Below are 18581 nucleotides of genomic sequence, written 5' to 3'. Positions count from 1 at the left end.
TGTGTGAGTGTCCCTGTGCGGTTTGCACGTGTCCAGTGGCTTTGGTGGAAGAGCTGGATTTGAAGTGAGCAGGGCTGCATATGTCGCGGTGGTGTGCTGGCAGTGTTTGCCACGTAGGAGGTAAGGCTGGGGTTGGAAGGACTAAAGCCAGAACTACGTGCAAGCCAGGGCTTCTGCTGTGCTCAGTGGTCATCACAGCCCTCTCAGGTGTGAGGCCAGGAGCAGGTGCCCTGAGGGAGTTAGGTTTTTCCTGGGGGTGAATGGTAGTCTCCACCTTGATTTGGGATGCGGCTGAGGCCTGAGGGCTTAGGGCTGCACTTCTGTGCTGGTTTCCCTTTTTCCCTGGTGTGCAAGCCTTGGTTGGAGGCTGGGTTGGGGCCTGAGGAGTTGCTGCCTCACCACTGGGCTGGCCCCATCCTCTCCCAAGTGTGCACAGGGAAGGGAGCTTTGGAGAACGTGGTCTCTGCCTGGGAGCTAGTTTCACTCCCAAGTGTGGGCACCAAAACGCATGCTAGCAATGGCTGCCTCAGCCCTGGCCAGAGGCATGGGCGGGGTCTGAGTTGCCTCTGCTCCCTCCAATAATACCCATTCTCATTGGAAACAGCGACCTCCGCCTTCGTGGGGAGCAATGCCAGAGCGAGAGGGGCTGGGGCAGGAGCCTGGTGTGAGCTGTGCGGCGTGCACTGGGGGGGGTCCTGGCAGGCAGGCCAGAGCCCCAGGCAGTTTCCAATCTGCTGCGTCCGTGCTGTGCGTGTGTTCAGGAGGCCTGGTTTCTTACAGCACTCCGGTAAGCCCCCCTGTCTTCCGCTTAGCGGGCTTGTCTTCCTGGTGTCAGACCTCAGGGCTGGGGTGTGGCTCAAACGCCTTGCTCCCCAGGGCAGGGATCCCCGAGCCTGTGATATCCTCCTCTTCTAGGGGTGTGGGTCCCAACCATCTCCATTCCTACCACACTCCGTGTGGCTCTCTCTTTACAGCGTTGGTTGTAGAAGAGCTGTTCCGGGAGGCCCCGGGTCAATTTCTGTGAGGGTCAGTCTATGTGCAATTGTAGTTTTGATGTTTTCATGAGGGGAGGGGAGCCCAGCGTCCTTCTACTCTGCCGTCTTGATCTCTGCATCGCACTCTTTCTTTTTTTTCAACATGTTCAAACATTTTGTTTCAAGCTTACTTTTTTAAAATTAATTAATTTATTTATGGCTGCGTTGGGTCTTCGTTGCTGTGCGCGGGTTCTCATTGCGGTGGCTTCTGTTGTTGCGGAGCACGGGCTGTAGGCGCGCGGGCTTCAGTAGCTGCAGCTCGAAGGCTCTAGGGCACAGGCTCAGTAGTTGTGGCGCACGGGCTTAGTTGCTCCGCGGCATGTGGGATCTTCCTGGACCAGGGCTCGAACCCGTGTCAACTGCATTGGCAGGCGGATTCTTAACCACTGCGCCACCAGGGAAGCCCTCAAGCTTCCTTTTTTTATTTCAAAAATAACATAGATGTTTAGCCTATAATTTGGTTTTTAAGAAGCCATTTTATTGACTATTATTAATTCATAAAAAGCTGTACGTGTTTAATGTTTACAAAAGATATCTTTGAATATAAGTATACGTCCATGAATACATCACCACAATCTATGCCATAAAAAATCCATCTCCAGAAGTTTCCTCCTGCCCTAATTATTTATTACTGTTATATTTTGTGATAATAGCACTGAAGATCTACCCTCTTAGCAAATTTTTAATTATACAATACAGCATTGTTGACTACAGTCACTATGCTATACAGTAGATCTCTAGGTCTTATTCATTTTGTATAACTGAAACTTTGTACCCTTTGACTAATACCTCCCTGTTTCCCCCTCCCCTTAACCCCTGGCAACCACCATTCTACTCTCTGCTTCTATGAGTTTAGCTATTTTAGATACTTCATATAAGGGATATCATGTAGTATTTGTCCTTCTGTGTCTGGCTTATTTCAGCTGGCATAATGTCCTCCAGGTTCATCCATGTTGTTGCAAAAGGCAGGATTTCCTTCTTTCCTTAAGGCTGAATAATATTCATTGCATGCTTAGGTCACATTTTCTTTATCCATTCATCCATCCATGCATATTTATTTTCATATCTCAGCTATCGTGACTGAAGCTGCAATGGACATGGGAGTCCCGATATCTCTTCAAGTTTCTGATTTCAATTCTTTTGGATATATACCCAGAAGTGGGATGGCTGGATCTATTTTAATTTTTTTGGCGGACCTCCATAATGTTTTCCATAGTGGTAGCACCATTTTTGATTCCCACCAACACTGTACAAGGGTTATAATTTCTTCACATCCTTGACAGCACTTGTTATTTTTTGTTTTTGCTTTGTTTTGTTTTTTTTATAATATCCATCCTAACAGGTTTGAGTTGATATCTCATTGTGGTTTTGATTTGCATATCCCTGATGATTAGTGATGTGAGCACCTTTTCATGTACCTTTTGGTCATTTGTATGTCTTCATTGGAGAAATGTCCTTTCACATCCTTTGTCCATTTTTTGGGTTATTTGTTTATTTTGCTGTTGAATTGTAGTTGCAGTAGGTCCTTTATGTAAGGATATTAGCACCTTAGATATAGAGTCTGCAAATATTTTCTTCCATTCCATAGGCTGCCTTTTCACTGTTTACGTTTCCTCTGCTGTGCAGAAGCTTTTTAGTGAGATGTAGTGCCACCTGTCTATTTTTGCCTTTGATGCTTATCCTTTATGTGTCATATCCAAGAAATCATTGCCTAAACTAATATTATGACTTTCCCACTATGTTTCCTTCTAGGAGCTTTACAGTTTCAGGTCTTACGTTTAAATTTTTAATACATTTCGAGTTGATTTTTGTGTATGTCATAGATAAGGGTCCATCCAATTTCATTCTTTTGAATGTAAATATACAATTTTTCTAACATCATTTGCCCCATAAAGATAGCATATTCGTGTCGCTCAGCCTAATATGTCCCACACAAAAGTATATTATTAACCATTTATGAATTGGCGTACCTTGTTCACCCTGTCTCCTTTCCTCACAGGAGTTACCTGGATGCTGTGTTTTTAGTTCCCATTCACTTTTTGAGCCCACTGTGATCTGATTTCTATCTCCATCACTACCAAATTGGCAATGATGTTCTAGTTGTTAAATTTAAAAGCCATTTTTATTCCATTCTCAACGTTTTTTTTTTCTTTTATGACATTGACATTTTTGAAGAATATATGTCAGTTGTTTTACAGAATGTTCTTCAGTTTGGATTTGTCGTCCTCGTGATTAGAGCTAGATTCAGATTATACACTCTCTGGCTGAAATACTAAGGAAGTAATGTCGTGTCCTTTTCTGGGTATCACATTTGGAGGTACATGGTGTCCATCTGTCCTTAACTGGTTATATTAATTTTGATCATCTGGTCAAGGTATTGTTTTGTGTCTCCGCTATATAGTTACTGTTCTTCTCTGTGGAATTAATAAGTAATCTGTGGGGAGACACTTTTTAAGACCTCATCAAACTAGATATAACATTCCTTAGCAATTCTTGCCTGAACCAACATAGTGTTTATCCAACTCCACTACTCCCTTCACACTAGTGAGCATTTTACTGAAAGGAAGAGCCTTCCTTTCTTTATTTAATCATCAATATAGACTCACGGATCCTGTTTAATTCAGTGGATTATAATCCGTTGCATCCTTATTTATTTTTGTGCTCGAAGTGTCCCAGACATGGATAGTAGGAGTTCCTTCAAGACTTCTGTGTCTTTTTTCCATGCTACATATATCTTGTTTGTTTGTTTGAGCACTTCTGGTTCAACAAGATGTTCCAGGCTCAAATTATACCTTCCCTGCCTCAACCCTGGGATCAGTCATTTATTCAGTGACCCCTGCATCCTTTTAGTGAGTAATGGTATCTGGAAACCAAGATCTAGATTATAAGTGTGCTTATTGCAACTAGGATATCATTGCTTCTAGACCCTTTCAGCCTACAGAGCTAAGTAATCTTGAGTTCATACTGATACCTCCAATTCCAATCCAATACCACAAGGTTCTTCATTGCCTTCCCCTGTTCTTTATTTGTATCTCCCTTCGTCTGTAGTGTGAACTATGGCTACAGACGTTAACACAATTTGCTACAAGTAAAGTAGTTTCATAATTACCACACACATACTGCTACCACTGCTACAAAACAAAAACAAATATTGAGTTCAAGATTGGTCTGAAGTTCTTTTTTTCTCCTAGATTGAGAATATGTAGTCAAAGTACTCTGTTCAAAAGTAATTGATTTAGTTTTCATTTTTATTCCCTTCAGTGCTGTAGTGTTATGAATTTGCAGTCCAGCTAGTGTTGTTTAGTTGTGTTTGCATTCAGTGTTAGGGCATTCACCCTTCCTCATTGATTTAATTTTTTACATATGTAAAACATTAACATGATTTCAAAGGGAAACTATTAAAAAAGTTACATTCAGAGAAGTATCTATCCCTATTCCTTCCATCCATCCACTTCACCTCCTTGCCTCTGTGAGTAACCAGTCTTCTTCTTATTTTCTGGTTTATCCATCCTGTATTTTTCTTTATTGAAATATAATTGACATATAACATCATGTAAGTTTGAGGCATGCAGCTTGTTAATTTGATACATTTATATATTACAATATGATTAGTGTTCCTGGTACCTTTATCATGTCACAGAACTTTCTTGTTTATGTTGAGGACAACTAAGATGCAGTCTTAACTATGAAGTTTATAATACAGTATTGTTGGCTATAATCAATCTGTTGTGCATTAGAGCTACAGAACTTATTTATTTGCTAGTTGAAAGTTTGTACCCATAAACATTTCTCCAATTTCCCCAGCCCCAGCCCCTGGAAACCACCATTCTACTCACTGTTTTTACGAGTTCAACTTTTTTAGATTCCACATATAAGTGAGATCATACAGTATTTGTCTTTCTCTGTCTGACTTATCTCACTTAGCATAATGCCCTTAAGGTCCATCCATGCTGTTGCAAATGAAAGGATTTTTTCCTTTCTCATGTCTGAATTTTCTATATATATATATAACCCACAACTTCTTTATCTATTCATCGGTTGACAAACAGGTTGTTCTCATATCTTGGCTGCTGGGAAAAATGCTGCAATGAACATGGGTATGCAGATATCTTTGAGATACTGATTTCAATTCCTTCAAATATATACTCAGAAGTGGGATTGTTGGATCCTATGGTAGTTCAATTTAAATTTTTTGAGGAACTGCCATACTGTTTTCCATAATGGCTGTACCAATTTACATTTCCACCAATAGTGTATAAGCGTTCCCTTTTCTGCACATCCTCGCCAACATTTGTTATCTCATGTCTTTTTGATAAAAGCCATCCTAACAGGTGTGAGGTAATATCTCACTGTGGTTTTGATTTTCATTTCCCTGATGATTAATGATATTGAGCAACTTTTCATATACCTATTGGCCATTTGTATGTCTGCTTTGAAAAACCTATTCAGGTCCTTTGCTCAATATATAATTGGATTGTTCACTTTTTTTGCTATTGAGTTATGTGAATTCTTTTTTTTTTTTTTTTTTTTTTGCCGTACGCGGGCCTCTCACTGTTGTGGCCTCTCCCGTTGCGGAGCACAGGCTCGGGACGCGCAGGCTCAGCGGCCATGGCTCACGGACCCAGCCGCTCCACGGCATGTGGGATCTTCCCGGACCGGGGCACGAACCCCTGTCCCCTGCATTGGCAGGCGGACTCTCAACCACTGTGCCACCAGGGAAGCCCCTATGTGAATTCTTTACATATTTTGGCTATTAGTTTTGTATCATGTATGTGGTTTTTGAATATTTTCTCCCATTCTGTAGATTGCCTTTTCAATTTACTGTTTGCCGTGCAGAAGCTCTTTAGTTTAGTGTAGTCCCACTTGTTTATTTTAGTTTGTGTTGCTTGTGCTTTTGGTGACTTATCCAAGAAATCATTGCCTAGACCCATGTCAAGGATCTTTTCCCCTATGTTTTCTTCTAAAAGTTTTACGGTTTCAGGTCTTACATTTGATTTCAGGTTAATTTTTGTTAGTGGTGAAATATAGGTGTCCAGTTTCATTCTTCTGCATGACAATATCCAGTGTTCCCACCATCATTTATTAAAGAGACTGCCCTTGTCCCATCGTGTGTTCTTGACACCCTTCTCAAAAATTAGTTGACCATATATTTACAGGTTTATTTCTAAACTATATTCTGTTCCACTGTTCTGTGTGTCTGTTTTTATGCCAGGACCATATGATTTTGATTACTTTAGCTTTGTAATATAGCTTGAAATCAGGTATTGTGATGGCTCCAGTGTTGTTTGTCTTTCTCTAGGTTGCTTCAGCTATTCGGAGTCTTTTGTGGTTCCATGCAAATATTAGAATTGTTTTTTCTATTTTTGTGAAAATATGCCATTGCAGTTTTGATTGGGATTACACTGAATCTGTGGGTCATTTTTGGTAATATGGACATTACCACATTAATTCTTCCAGGAACATGGAATATCTTTCTATTTGTTTGTATCTCCTTCAACCTCCTTCTTCAATGTCTCATAGTTTTCAGTGTAAAGGTCTTACACCTCCTTGGTTAAATTTATTCCTAAGTATTTTATTGTTTTCAATGCTATTGTAAATGGGATTGCTTTCTTAACTTCTCTTTCAGATAGTCTGTTGTTAGTGTATAGAAATGCAACTGATTTATGTGTGTTGATTTTGCATCCTCCAACTTTACTGAATTAATTTATTAGTTCCAACTATTTTTTGTTGGATCTTTAGGATTGTCTATGTATTAGATCATGTCGTCTGTGAACACAGATAATTTAATTTTTCCTTTCTGCTATGGATGCCCTTTATTGTTTTTTTTCCTTGCCTAATTGCTCTGGCTAGGACTTCCAGTACTATGTCAAACAGAAAAGGTGAGAGTGGGCATTCCTGTCTTGTTCCTGACCTTGAAAGAAAGGATTTAAAATTCTCACCATTGCGTATGATGTTAGCTGTGGTCTTGCCATATTGGCCTTTATTATGCTGAGTGTTTTTATTATGAAAGGATGTTGTATTTTGTCAAATGCTTTCTCATCTATTGGGATGATTATATGATTTTAATATTTCATTTCATTCATACTATTAATGTGGTGTATCACATTTATTGATTTTCATATGTTGAACCATCCTTGCATCTCAGGGATAAATCCCACTTGCTCATGGTGAGTGATCCTTTTAATGTGCTATTAAGTTTGATTTGCTAGTATTTTGTTGGGCATTTTTACATCTATCTTCATCAGGAATACAGGTTTGTAATTTTCTTTTCTTGTAGTGTTTTTGTCTGGCTTTGGTGTCAGGGTATTGCTGGCCACATAAGATAAATTTGGAAGTGTTCCCTCCTCTTCAATTTTTGGGAAAAGTTTGAGAAAGACTGGTGTTAATTCTTCTTTAAATGTTTGGTGGAATTCACCTGTGAAACCATCTGGTCCTGAGCTTTTCTTTCTTGGGAGGTTTTTGATTATTGATTCAATCTCCATGCCCCTTAGTTGTCTGTTCAGGTTTTCTATTTCTTTAGATTTGGTCTTGGTAGGTTTTCTGGTTCTAGAAATTCATCCATTTCTTCTAAGTTATCGAGATTGTTGGCATATGTTTATTCATAGTAGTCTTTCATAATTATTTGTATTTCTGTAGTATCAGCTGTAATGTCTCCTGTATTTCTTTTTATAAGCAGATTTGTGTATGTTTTCTTATTTCCTCTTCTCTTATACACAAAATAGCATATTGCATGTACTGTTCTGCATTTTACTTATTTTACTTAATATATCCTGGAAACCACCACATATCTTGTCCTAGAGTTCTTCCTCATTTTTATTACAACTTCATGGGTCTCCATCATGTGAATATATCATAGTTTATTTAACCAGACTCCTATGTTTGAACATTTAGCTAATTTCCTAATATTGATCATTTGTATTTTCTCTCTTTTTCCCCTCTAATCCATCTAGCTAAAAATTTGTCAGTTTTGTGGTTGGTTTTTTTTGAGGTATAATTGATATACAATAGTATATAAGTTTCAGGACTTGTCAGTTTTGTTTCTCTTAGGAAAGCAATTTTGTTTTCATTGATTTTCTTTATTGTTGTCTGTTCTATTGATTTTGGCTATTGTGTGAATAATTTCCTTTTTCAATTCACTCTGGATTTAATTTGCTGTCTTTTTCTGTTTGTTAAGGTAGAAACTTGAGTCAATGATTGTAGACCTTTCTTCTTTTCTAAGCACTTTGGACATCTGACTTTTAAAAACCAGGAACAGGATTTACAAATTATTCAAAATGAGCTGCATATGTAATACTGACATGGAGTTATTGAGAAAATACTGGTTTTAGTTGTTTCCAGGTAAAGCAGTCTCTAGTAACATGTCAACCAAGAAAATATATGCAATTGCTAGATAGCCTTAGATATACTACACTTTATACACTTAAAGGTATAAATTCCTCTCTAAACATTACATTAGCTGCAATCCATATGTGTTAATATGTTGTGTTTTTATCTTCATTCAGTAAAATACGTTTTTCAGTAATATCTCTTGTTATTTCTTCTTTGACCTATGGCTTATTTAGAAATGTGTTATTTAATTTTCAGATATACGGGATTTCCAGATGTCTTTCTTCCGTTGAATTCTAATTTAGTCCATTTTGATCAGAGAACATATTCTCTATGATTTCAATCCTCTGTCAATTTTGGAGGCTTATTTTATGACCCAGTCTATGGCTTATTCTGGTGAATGGTCTTTGTATGCTTAAAAAGAATGTATTTTCTGCTGTTGCTGAGTCAAGTGTTCTACAGACGTCAGTTAGGTCAAGTTGGTTGATAATGTTCAAATCTTCTGTATTCTTACTTATTTTCTGTGTACTATAAGTTGTTGAGAAAGGATGTTGAAATCTACTGTAGTTATGGGTTGTTCTTATTCTCTCTGTTCTGTGAGGTTTTGCTTTTTTATATTTTAATGCTCTGTTAAATACTCCATTGAAATTGTATGCCTTCTTACTGAACTGATCTTTTTATCATTAGGAAATGTCCCCCTTTATTCCTGCTACTTATACCTTTCCCAAAGCTTACTTTGATATTAATAAGCACTTTATCTTACAATTAGTGTTTGTATGGTATATTATTTTCATTCTTTTGCTCATGTCTCTATGTTTTAAGCACATTTCTTGGAGATAGTATATAATTGGCTCTTGCTTTTATATTCAATCTGATAGTCTCTACCATTTAACTGAAATACATAGACTATGGGTCAGCAAACATTTTCCATAAACAACCAGGTAGTAAACTGGTGTCTTAGGCTTGTAGGAGCAGGAATTCTACTGGAGTTTGGTGTTTATTTCTCTTCTTACAGGTAATTTGATGTTTGAGTTGTTCCCTGTCTCCTACTAATGCTGCAGGCTGGGTAATGTTTGGTTTTATTTGCATTTTGTTGATTTCATGAATTTGGGGGAAGCTGTGTGGACAGGTTCTGATCTGGGCATCTGACATTATGTTCTAGACCTGGATGCTCTATTTGGAATCGCGTCTCTGGTACCAGAATATGGTGATTTGTGAGCATATGGGCCAGAGAAGCTTTGAGCGGGAATCAACATTGTAGTGTGTATCAGGGGTCAGCAAACCTTTTCTGTAAAGGCCCACATATTAAATATTTTAGGCTTTGGGGGGCCACACTCTTTCTGTGGGCCACCAACTCTGCTGTTGTAGCACAAAACAGCAAAAGACAAGTAACTAAATGAATGTGGTTGTGTTCCTATAAACTGTGTCACAGAAACCGACAGTGGGTCAGGTTTGACCCTCAGGTCATAATTTGCCAACCTCCAGCATATAGCAACCCAAACGAAATGGCTTCAAAGCAGGTAAAACAAGTTACAAATGTTATGACACTTGGTTCTGTAGAGAACTTAGAGCCTCTATTACTAAAATAATAATTTAATTTCTCTGGAGTTTCTCATTAAATACAAAAATATTAGCTTGTATCCTCCATTAAATAAGCAAAAGGGTAGAGATTGATCTTAAAAATTTTACAGTGCAACAAGTGTGACCATGGAAGATATTTAATGATGGGAAAATGTTTACAACACATTGTTATATAATGACATATTTCAACATTCAATTAATACTTGTTGAATGAGTAATTCTTTTTTTTAAAAAATAAATTTATTTATTTACTTATTTCTGGCTTCATTGGGTTTGGTTGCTGCGTGCGGGCTTTCTCTAGTTGCGGCGAGCAGGGACTACTCTTCGTTGCGGTGTGTGGGCTTCTCATTGTGGTGGCTTCTCTCGTTGTGGAGCACGAGCTCTAGGCGCACGGGCTTCAGTAGTTGTGGCTCGCAGGCTCAGTAGTTGTGGCTCGCAGGCTCTAGAGCGCAGGCTCAGTAGTTGTGGTGCACAGGCGTAGTTGCTCCACAGCATGTGAGATCTTCCCAGACCAGGGCTCAAACCCATGTCCCCTGCATTGGCAGGCAACTCTTAACCACTGTGCCACCAGGGAAGTCCTGAATGAGTAATTCTTTTTTTTAAAAAAATTATTTATTTATTTTTGCCTGTGTTAGGTCTTCGTTACTGCACTCAGGCTTTCTCTAGTTGCGGCAAGCAGGGTTTACTCTTCCTTGCGGTGCACGGGCTTCTCATTGTGGTGGCTTCTCTTGCTGCGGAGCATGGGCTCTAGGCGCGTGGGCTTCAGTAGTTGTAGCACGTGGGCTCAGTAGTTGTGGCTTGCGGGCTCTAGAGCACAGACTGAGTAATTGTGGCACACGGGCTTAGTTGCTCCGTGGCATGTGGGATCTTCCCGGACCAAGGCTTGAACCCCTGTCCCCTGCATTGGCAAGCGGATGCTTAACCACTGTACCACCAGGGAAGTCCCCCGAATGAGTAATTCGTAAAAGCTGACTATAAAACAGTACTGCAATGGGATGTTTACCAAAATGTTAACAGTGACTACCTTTAAATGGTAGGACATGTAGAGTTTTTTTCCTTCTTTAATCTTTTCTTATTCTGCAGTGATTCTACAATAACTGTGTAAAACATTTGTTAAATACATTTGTTTTGATCTAAAAGAACCAATCAATAATATACTCATTTGTTTGTAATAGAATAACAGTGTTCAAATAATAAAAGGATGAAAGGACTTAAAAACAAAAGATGTTAGTAGGTGGTCACAGAATGAAATTGACAAAGTTACTGGAAGCAATCTGGTGCACTGGCAGAAGGATGGATTTTGGAGAAAGAACCTAATTCGAATTCAAACTCCCTTAATATGTATGTGAGATTTGAAAGTGGGACACCTTCCTGAGTCTCAGTTTGCCCATCTGTAAAGAGCAAATAATACTACCTGCCCCAATCTTGTTGTAAAAGTTAAAAGACACAATTTACGCAGCTAATTCAAAGAGCTCTGTAGAGCACGTTTACACTCCACTACCCTTCCAAACTAATTCCTTAGAGCCACCTTCAAAAATTTGTTTTGAGTTGAGTTTTTGACCCATTTTGTCTTTTCTTCTATAATCGTGTGAAGTCTTTCTCCACATCGTTTTATTCCATGAGTAATTATATATAATCTCAGGGCCATACATTTAAAGAATACCAAGTTAAATCCAGCACCCTTCTGGAAACTGCTACCCACATACTTTCTACAGTCACCATTCTGTGTACGTAATAGAAAGGTATAGTTTTGTGTATTGGAATTTTTTCCACAGAAATGACATTATACTCTTATGTATCCATCTGCAAATTGCTTTTTCACTAGACCCTTTCTTTTCTTTTGCTGTCAGAACCATTGGGACCTTGCAGAACGTCCATCACAGTTTCTTTTCTGTTGATCAAATTTTGCTTATGCATGGCAATTCCAAAAAAATGTAAGAAGGCATCTTTTGCAAACAATGGCCTCTAAAAATATTTCTCAGCATTTGACTCCCGATTGAGTCAATGTTACTATGTAAAGGGAGCTTTCGTTATGGTAATGCCTATGTCAGAGGAAATATTATTAGTATTGTATCCTAGGAATCACTGGCAGGGATGTGGAAAGGATTGAGAAAATGATTAATAACTTTGGTTACTTTCTTACTCACGTTTCCAACGAAGATCCTTCCCTTGTAGTAGCTGCTGCTCTGGATCATTCCTTTGATATTTTTTGCAGATGTACATAGTCTGAAAAGGCCTCAATGAAAATTAAATTGTTTTCTGTACGGAACGAATGCCAATCGGACTTCAAAATGAAGATGCAAAAAGAAACAAGAGACAAATTAATACCAATCACCTGAATATAATAAACAAGTGAAGATGGTGAGAAATTATTGCTGCAGAGAAGACTTACTTCTTGAACAAAGTGTTTAAAATGAAATTTCTAAAGAATTTCCTTTGCTACTTATGTTGAATACATTTTAGAAAATCACTTCTTTATTAATTGGATTTTAAATTTATTTTCAAAATGATCAAAATACTTCAGAACTCTTCAGGAATGTTTATGCCATCAAGATCTGTATGACATCTCCCATGCTCTCTGATGAGTTAAGTTTTATGAACACTTTAACTATTTCAGAGGGAAGTAGAAATAATAGACTTCCTCAAGGGGATCTTAACTAATCCATGAGTAACACTGTAACAATGAAATGACTGTATTTTAGAAATATTTTGTAAAGGTAATCCATATAAAATTTAAATGATCTATAAAGATAATGTCATCTTACATTAAGTGAACCTAATACTAAAAGAGGAAGACCAGCTTCATCAAACAAAATTGCCTTCTGGTCCACTAAGCATTCTAATTATGTTTAACTTACATGAAGAAGCAAATTAAACATCATTTTATAGTTTAGGAGATAATATTAACATCCTAATGCTATAATTTTGAGAAATCTCTAAGTAGGACATAAAGCAATTAATTATTTCAGTGTAATTAGATCTGGAATTAGTAGAGTGGATAGTCATTTTGAGAAACATATTTACAAATATAATACTTTTTTATAATTCCCCTCATGTAGGCCTACTGCTAATGGATATAAGGTTTGAATATACGTGAAATGTTTTTTAAAAAGTTACTTACTTTTTCTTTCATTTATTCAACAGGTATTTGCTGTGTGCCTAGCATATGTGAGATGCTGTTCTAGTCACTAGGGGTACAACAGTGAATAAAACAGAAAAATAATCCTCACTTGTATGTAGCACACAGTGACGAAGAATGAAAAAGGTAAATATAATTATGGCACGTTAGAATCTGATAATGCCAAGCAAGAAAACCAAGGAGATACCAGGAAAAGTTGGAGTATAAATTAAGGGTTGAAGTGCTGGAAAGACCATAACAGAAAAACAGGGTGCAACACACTCTTTTTAAGTATTTTAGACAGGAAGCTTCTGGCTAGGCTTTTACATAGTGTCTGACATGACCTGTGGGCATTTGGCTGAAGGTGCAGAATTCCAAATGGAGAAGACACTATCAGTGCTTCCAGCTGTCTGCCGGAGAGCTACCTTCATGTCCTGCCGGCACTTTGAACTCCAGAAGTTTAAATCAGCTTTCACCCCAGCCTACTCTTGCATTTCAAGGCTCTGCTAATCATGCAGTTGTCTGAGATGGACACATCAGAGTCTCCCCGGCTTCTTCTTCTTATTTCTTATTTCTCTCCACATCTGTTTAGTTGTCAAGTGGGCCCTCCCAGTCATGAATAGTCATGAAAGGTCCTCAGGGCAGCTTCCTGAGTGTCCCCATCACCACTTGTACTGGGTGCAGTGTCGGGACTGCACAGGCAGAAACTGGGAAGGCATTCATAGTCAGCCCCACTTAATCCACAAGGGGAACATGAATATAATACTGATTTAAGAAACAGTGCAGGGTAGTCACGAAATCAAAATGCACTCTGGCTCAGGCAGGAAGGCCAGAAAGATTGAATCCAGTCAGGATCGTGTCTTGAAGAACTAGTCGTCAGGCTACCAAGAGTTCCATCCGCATCCAGTTCTTTCCCGTGCCAGCTGTCCTCACTGGCACGCCAGGTTGGGTCACTCCTGCGGATCACTGGAGCTTTCCCTTCAGTGTTTCAAGGATGCCGTGAGCTGAGACACAACTCACCTTCCCCAGCTCTCCCTAGATTATTGTAGCCATCTCCTGACTGGTCTCCCTGCTGCCAGTACCTATCCCAGCTATCAATCCACCTTCCAAAACCACTAGTTCAGAATTATCTTTCTCAACATGGAAACCGCGTGCTGCTCCTGTGGGGGGTTTCGTTTATTTGTTTGTTTGTTTTAAGATGGATTGATTGATTTTATTTATTTTTGGCTGCATCGGGTCTCAGTTGCAGCACGCAGGATCTTCGTTGAGGCATGCAGGATCTTTCGATGCGGTACGTGGGATCTTCGTTGTGGTACACAGGCTTCTCTCTAGTTGTGGCGTGCGGGTTTTCTCTTCTCTAGGTGTGGCGCGTGGGCTCCAGGGCACGTGGGCTCTGTAGTTTGCGACACGCAGGCTCACTAGTTGTGGTGCGTGGGCTTAGTTGCCAATGGCATGTGGGATCTTAGTTCCCTGACAAGGGATAAAACCCACGTCCCCTGCATCAGAAGGTGGATACTTTACCACTGGACCACCAGGGAAGCCCCTGCTCCTGTGTTGAAACAAACAAACTTAGATGCTTCCCCATTCAGCATGATAAGTCAGACTCCTGGGGGACCATATTGGACCCTCCATACACTGGCTCCACCCCGCTTTTCCAGCCCCAGCTCCTGCCACCTCTCCCATTTTACCCATATGAGTTCTTCCACAGATAAGTGCAGTTCTCTCATGCCTGTGTCTTTGGTTACATTCTTTCTTCTGCCTGGGATTCCCTTCACTTTTTCTTCTGTCTGGGAGAGAAAGACAGAAACAGAGAGATATTCATTACTTAAATAAGAGTTTCTATGCAGTAAAAAATGAGGACTCCATGGAAAACAAAAATATTCAGCCTTACTGATGAGCCTAACAGAATTCTACTATGCATGTCATGAGGACGTGAAGAAATTCATAGATAGAGAAAATCAGTCAACTCAGAATAATCAGTAACCTGATTATTCTGCCTCTACAGGGGTAAAGAAAAAGTAGTCCCGTGAAACCATTGCTTATAATAAAGACATCTCATGTTGACAAATTGACTGTAAGTCAGGTCAAGAAATACACTGATTCTCAACATTCCTTCTGATCAAGTCATGCTACACACCATAGGACCAAGGTTACATTTTGTCCAGGGAGAAATTCTAGCCAACAATGTGGGAAATAACCTGGACAAGAACTTCAGTTCTTTAAAGACAAACGTACTGGATGTAGTGAAAAAAATTTGAAACTCCAGAATATTTGAAAGGCAAGATCTGGGGGTTTGATTAAAATTCTGGAGACAAATTTTAAAAAGATGAACTGTTAAGAGTAAACAAATATTTGGAGAAACCAATAGACAAAAATACAAATATCTCTAATGGAGGGATTGGCATTAAAGGTATAATCCTTGGGCTTGAAGAGGACAGAGAAAACAAAAGAATATTATGTAAGGAAGTGGGATAAAATATTGAAAAGATAGAAATCTATACAGATGTTATAAGTATTTATAAAATTTATTTATCAAGAGAAACTATTCCTTAGCCCAGATATTACTAGTTCATAGTTTCATAGTTCAGGAACACAGGTAAGTGACAAACTTCCATGGAACTCAACCCAAACTCTAAAAGGAACTCTAAAATTTTTTTCAAAAATATAAAAAATAGGGCTTCCCTGGTGGGACAGTGGTTAAGAATCTGCCTGCCAATGCAAGAGAAACAGGTTCGAGCCCTGACCCGGGAAGATCCCACATGCTGTGGAGCAACTAAGCCCGTGCGCCACAACTACTGAGCCTGAGTTCTAGAGCCCGTGAGCCACAACTACTGAGCCCACGTGCCACAACTACTGAAGCCTGCACACCTAGAGCCCATGCTCCCCAACAAGAGAAGCCACGACAATGAGAAGCCCGCGCACCGAAAGGAAGAGTAGCCCCTGCTCACTGCAGCTAGAGAAAGCCCGCATGCAGCAACAAAGACCCAACACAGCCAAAAATTAAAATAATTAAAAATATATATATATATATGTATATATAAATATCCCCAATGAAGTAGAGGCAATGAAGAGAAGGTAAAGTTTAAAGTCCTGCTTTCTACTGAAGAAGAAATACAAGCCTGGAGAGGAGCATGGAGGAGGAAGCAGCAGCCTGGAGTTCAGAACTTACCAGAAGGACAAACCTAAGTAATTCAGAAGTCTCCGAAAGACACAGAAGGACTCTTGTGTACAAGGGAAATGAAACTAAACATTTTAATCATTGCATCATGCAACTGAAATAGCCAGATCTTCATTCTGAATCAGGTGGCAAATACAATATAACAAAAGAGAAAATGAAAGGTGTAAATCAGTGAATGGACAACAGGTAGATCTTTGGAATGAGGTGCTAAGAGATCAGAAAAGAGATGATTTATGTCCTGTGTGCAAAAACAGTTACTGAACGCGAGTTCATGTACCCAACGCACAGTGAGGCCAAATAATACCAAGACATCGGAGTTTGGAGCAGAGAAAGGTTTATTGCAGGACCATGCAAGGCAATGTGGGCTCGTGCCTCCTCGAAGGGTTTCAGCAAATCACTTTTATAGGCAAGGTGAGGGAGGGGCATGGTTAGTTGTTGCAAACTTCTTGGTGTCTGTGCACTGAGGATTTACTACATGAGGTCTGAAACGGTGGTCTCCGTAGTGCATGCATCCCTTCCACGTTTATCTGCTGGCGCTCTTCTTGGGAAGAGCCCTCTTTTCTCCCCTCTTCCCTCTCCTTATTTACATTTGGAAGACTTAATTTTAGAGTCAGTGGTTTCATGGATTCTTTTTTTGTTTTTTGCGGTATGCGGTCTCTCACTGCTGTGGCCTCTCCCGTTGCGGAGCACAGGCTCCCGACGCGCAGGCTCAGCGGTCATGGCTCACGGGCCCAGCCGCTCCGCGGCATGTGGGATCCTCCCGGACCGGGGCACGAACCCGTGTCCCCTGCATCGGCAGGCGGACTCTCAACCACTGTGCCACCAGGGAAGCCCCTCTTTTTTTTTTTTTTTTAATTCAAGGTGTTATCCCTTATGGTCATTACTTACTCCTTGTCCCAAATCTGGTTGGCTCTTTGACAGAGTCCTGTCATTTTTGTTGTTTTAGCATTCTCTATCTGCCATTAACTAGACTCAGGCTCACCTTGTACTTTCCCTGCCCCAGCCCTGGAATCGGCCATTTCCCCCCGGTTCCTTTTAGTGGGGAAGAGTGTTTAGGAACCACGGACTGAGTGCTTGGTGTGCTTGGAGCTACTGGAGTGTCTTTCTCCTACCACTAAACCCTGTAGTTTATCTGTTTATTGAAGGATTACCCAGTGTGTTTAGATAGAAGAAAAAAGAAGGAGAAAAGTTATGACGTGATACTCTCCTTGCTAAGGGGGGACCACAGGGGCCCTGGGTCAGTGCTGCGTCCACCAGGCTGGTGGCTCCAAGTGCTTGTTTTATTATTGCTTCTAAGGTGCATGTAAATGTTTTCTTGCATTATTTTGTGAGTATGCTTTATTTCACAGTAAAAAATTTAAGTTGAACATGCATTAAGAAAAAAAAAAGAAAACTTCTTGGTGTCTGAATCCTTTGTGCTTACAGCTGTCCACGTAGGTCAGGTCACAATGTTCCTGTAAACCTCCAATAAGACAAATGTTACTCTCTGTTCTGCACCTTTTTATCTCTATATGAATGGACCCTTAAAGGTTGGAGCCCTGAGATGAGGCTCTCCTGTATATTTCAGGCTAGAGGCAACATTCTTTTACAAAAGGTGCAGAGCCAGCAGCAGAGCACCAAAGGTTAAAGTAAAAGGAACAAATCTAATATGGAGTCAGATTTGTTCTTGCCTAATACATTTCCCCCCTTTTCTTTGATACTACTCAATTTCGAGGAGAACAGCTGTTGGACAAGAAGGGGAACAATGTTTGGTATAGAGAGGTTAATCATAAACTTGACAGAGGAATTCAGTTTTGGGGGAACTCAATTTCAATCTCCAGTCCCGTCTCATCCTTCCCCAGATCTTTCAGGGAATTGGGCAACAACTGCTCTGGCTACTTCTTGCTGAAATGGGGCATAGCCCTACCTTGATTTGCAGAATGGACACTGAGTTGGAAGTATTCCCAAGTTCCAAGTCCTGGATTCAAGTCTTGTAAGATTAAGACCTCATTCCCTGAGGTATTCAGGAGAATAAACCTGAAAAACAGTCTGGACCTGGCATTTTGGGGAGACTTGTAGCCAGTTGTCTACAAAAGTAGGTTTTAACTTCTGATGTGGTATTAACATATACGTAACAGGAGCTGTCGGCCACTACATGTCTCCTTTTTTTTTTTTCTGCTAACATCTGATCTAAAGCAATTTTATTGTCTAAAAATTTAATACTTACAAGAGGAGACTGTGAAGTCATAACGTTATAGCTACCAGCTGCCAGCAGACACTGCTTTGAGAGTGGCTGGTGGCATCCTGAGTATGATGCAGCTCAGAAAACTAAAGTTCTCAGCAATACAGAAACTTGTCTGAAATC

General features: G+C 39.8%; 1 long non-coding RNA gene across 1 annotated transcript; it reads left to right on the top strand.

Moving 5' to 3' along the window:
- The first annotated feature begins 618 nt into the window (after window positions 1-618).
- On the top strand, window positions 619-18354 carry LOC109550930 (uncharacterized). The gene is made up of 3 exons (XR_002177626.3): window positions 619-787; window positions 12157-12302; window positions 13086-18354. It is a non-coding gene; the product is annotated as an uncharacterized lncRNA (long non-coding RNA).
- The last annotated feature ends 227 nt before the right edge of the window (window positions 18355-18581 follow it).

Source organism: Tursiops truncatus, chromosome 16 (assembly GCF_011762595.2).
Source record: "Tursiops truncatus isolate mTurTru1 chromosome 16, mTurTru1.mat.Y, whole genome shotgun sequence".
NCBI lineage: Eukaryota > Metazoa > Chordata > Mammalia > Artiodactyla > Delphinidae > Tursiops > Tursiops truncatus.
Note: the sequence above shows the minus strand (reverse complement) of the source record. Positions and strands in the feature narration are given on the sequence as shown.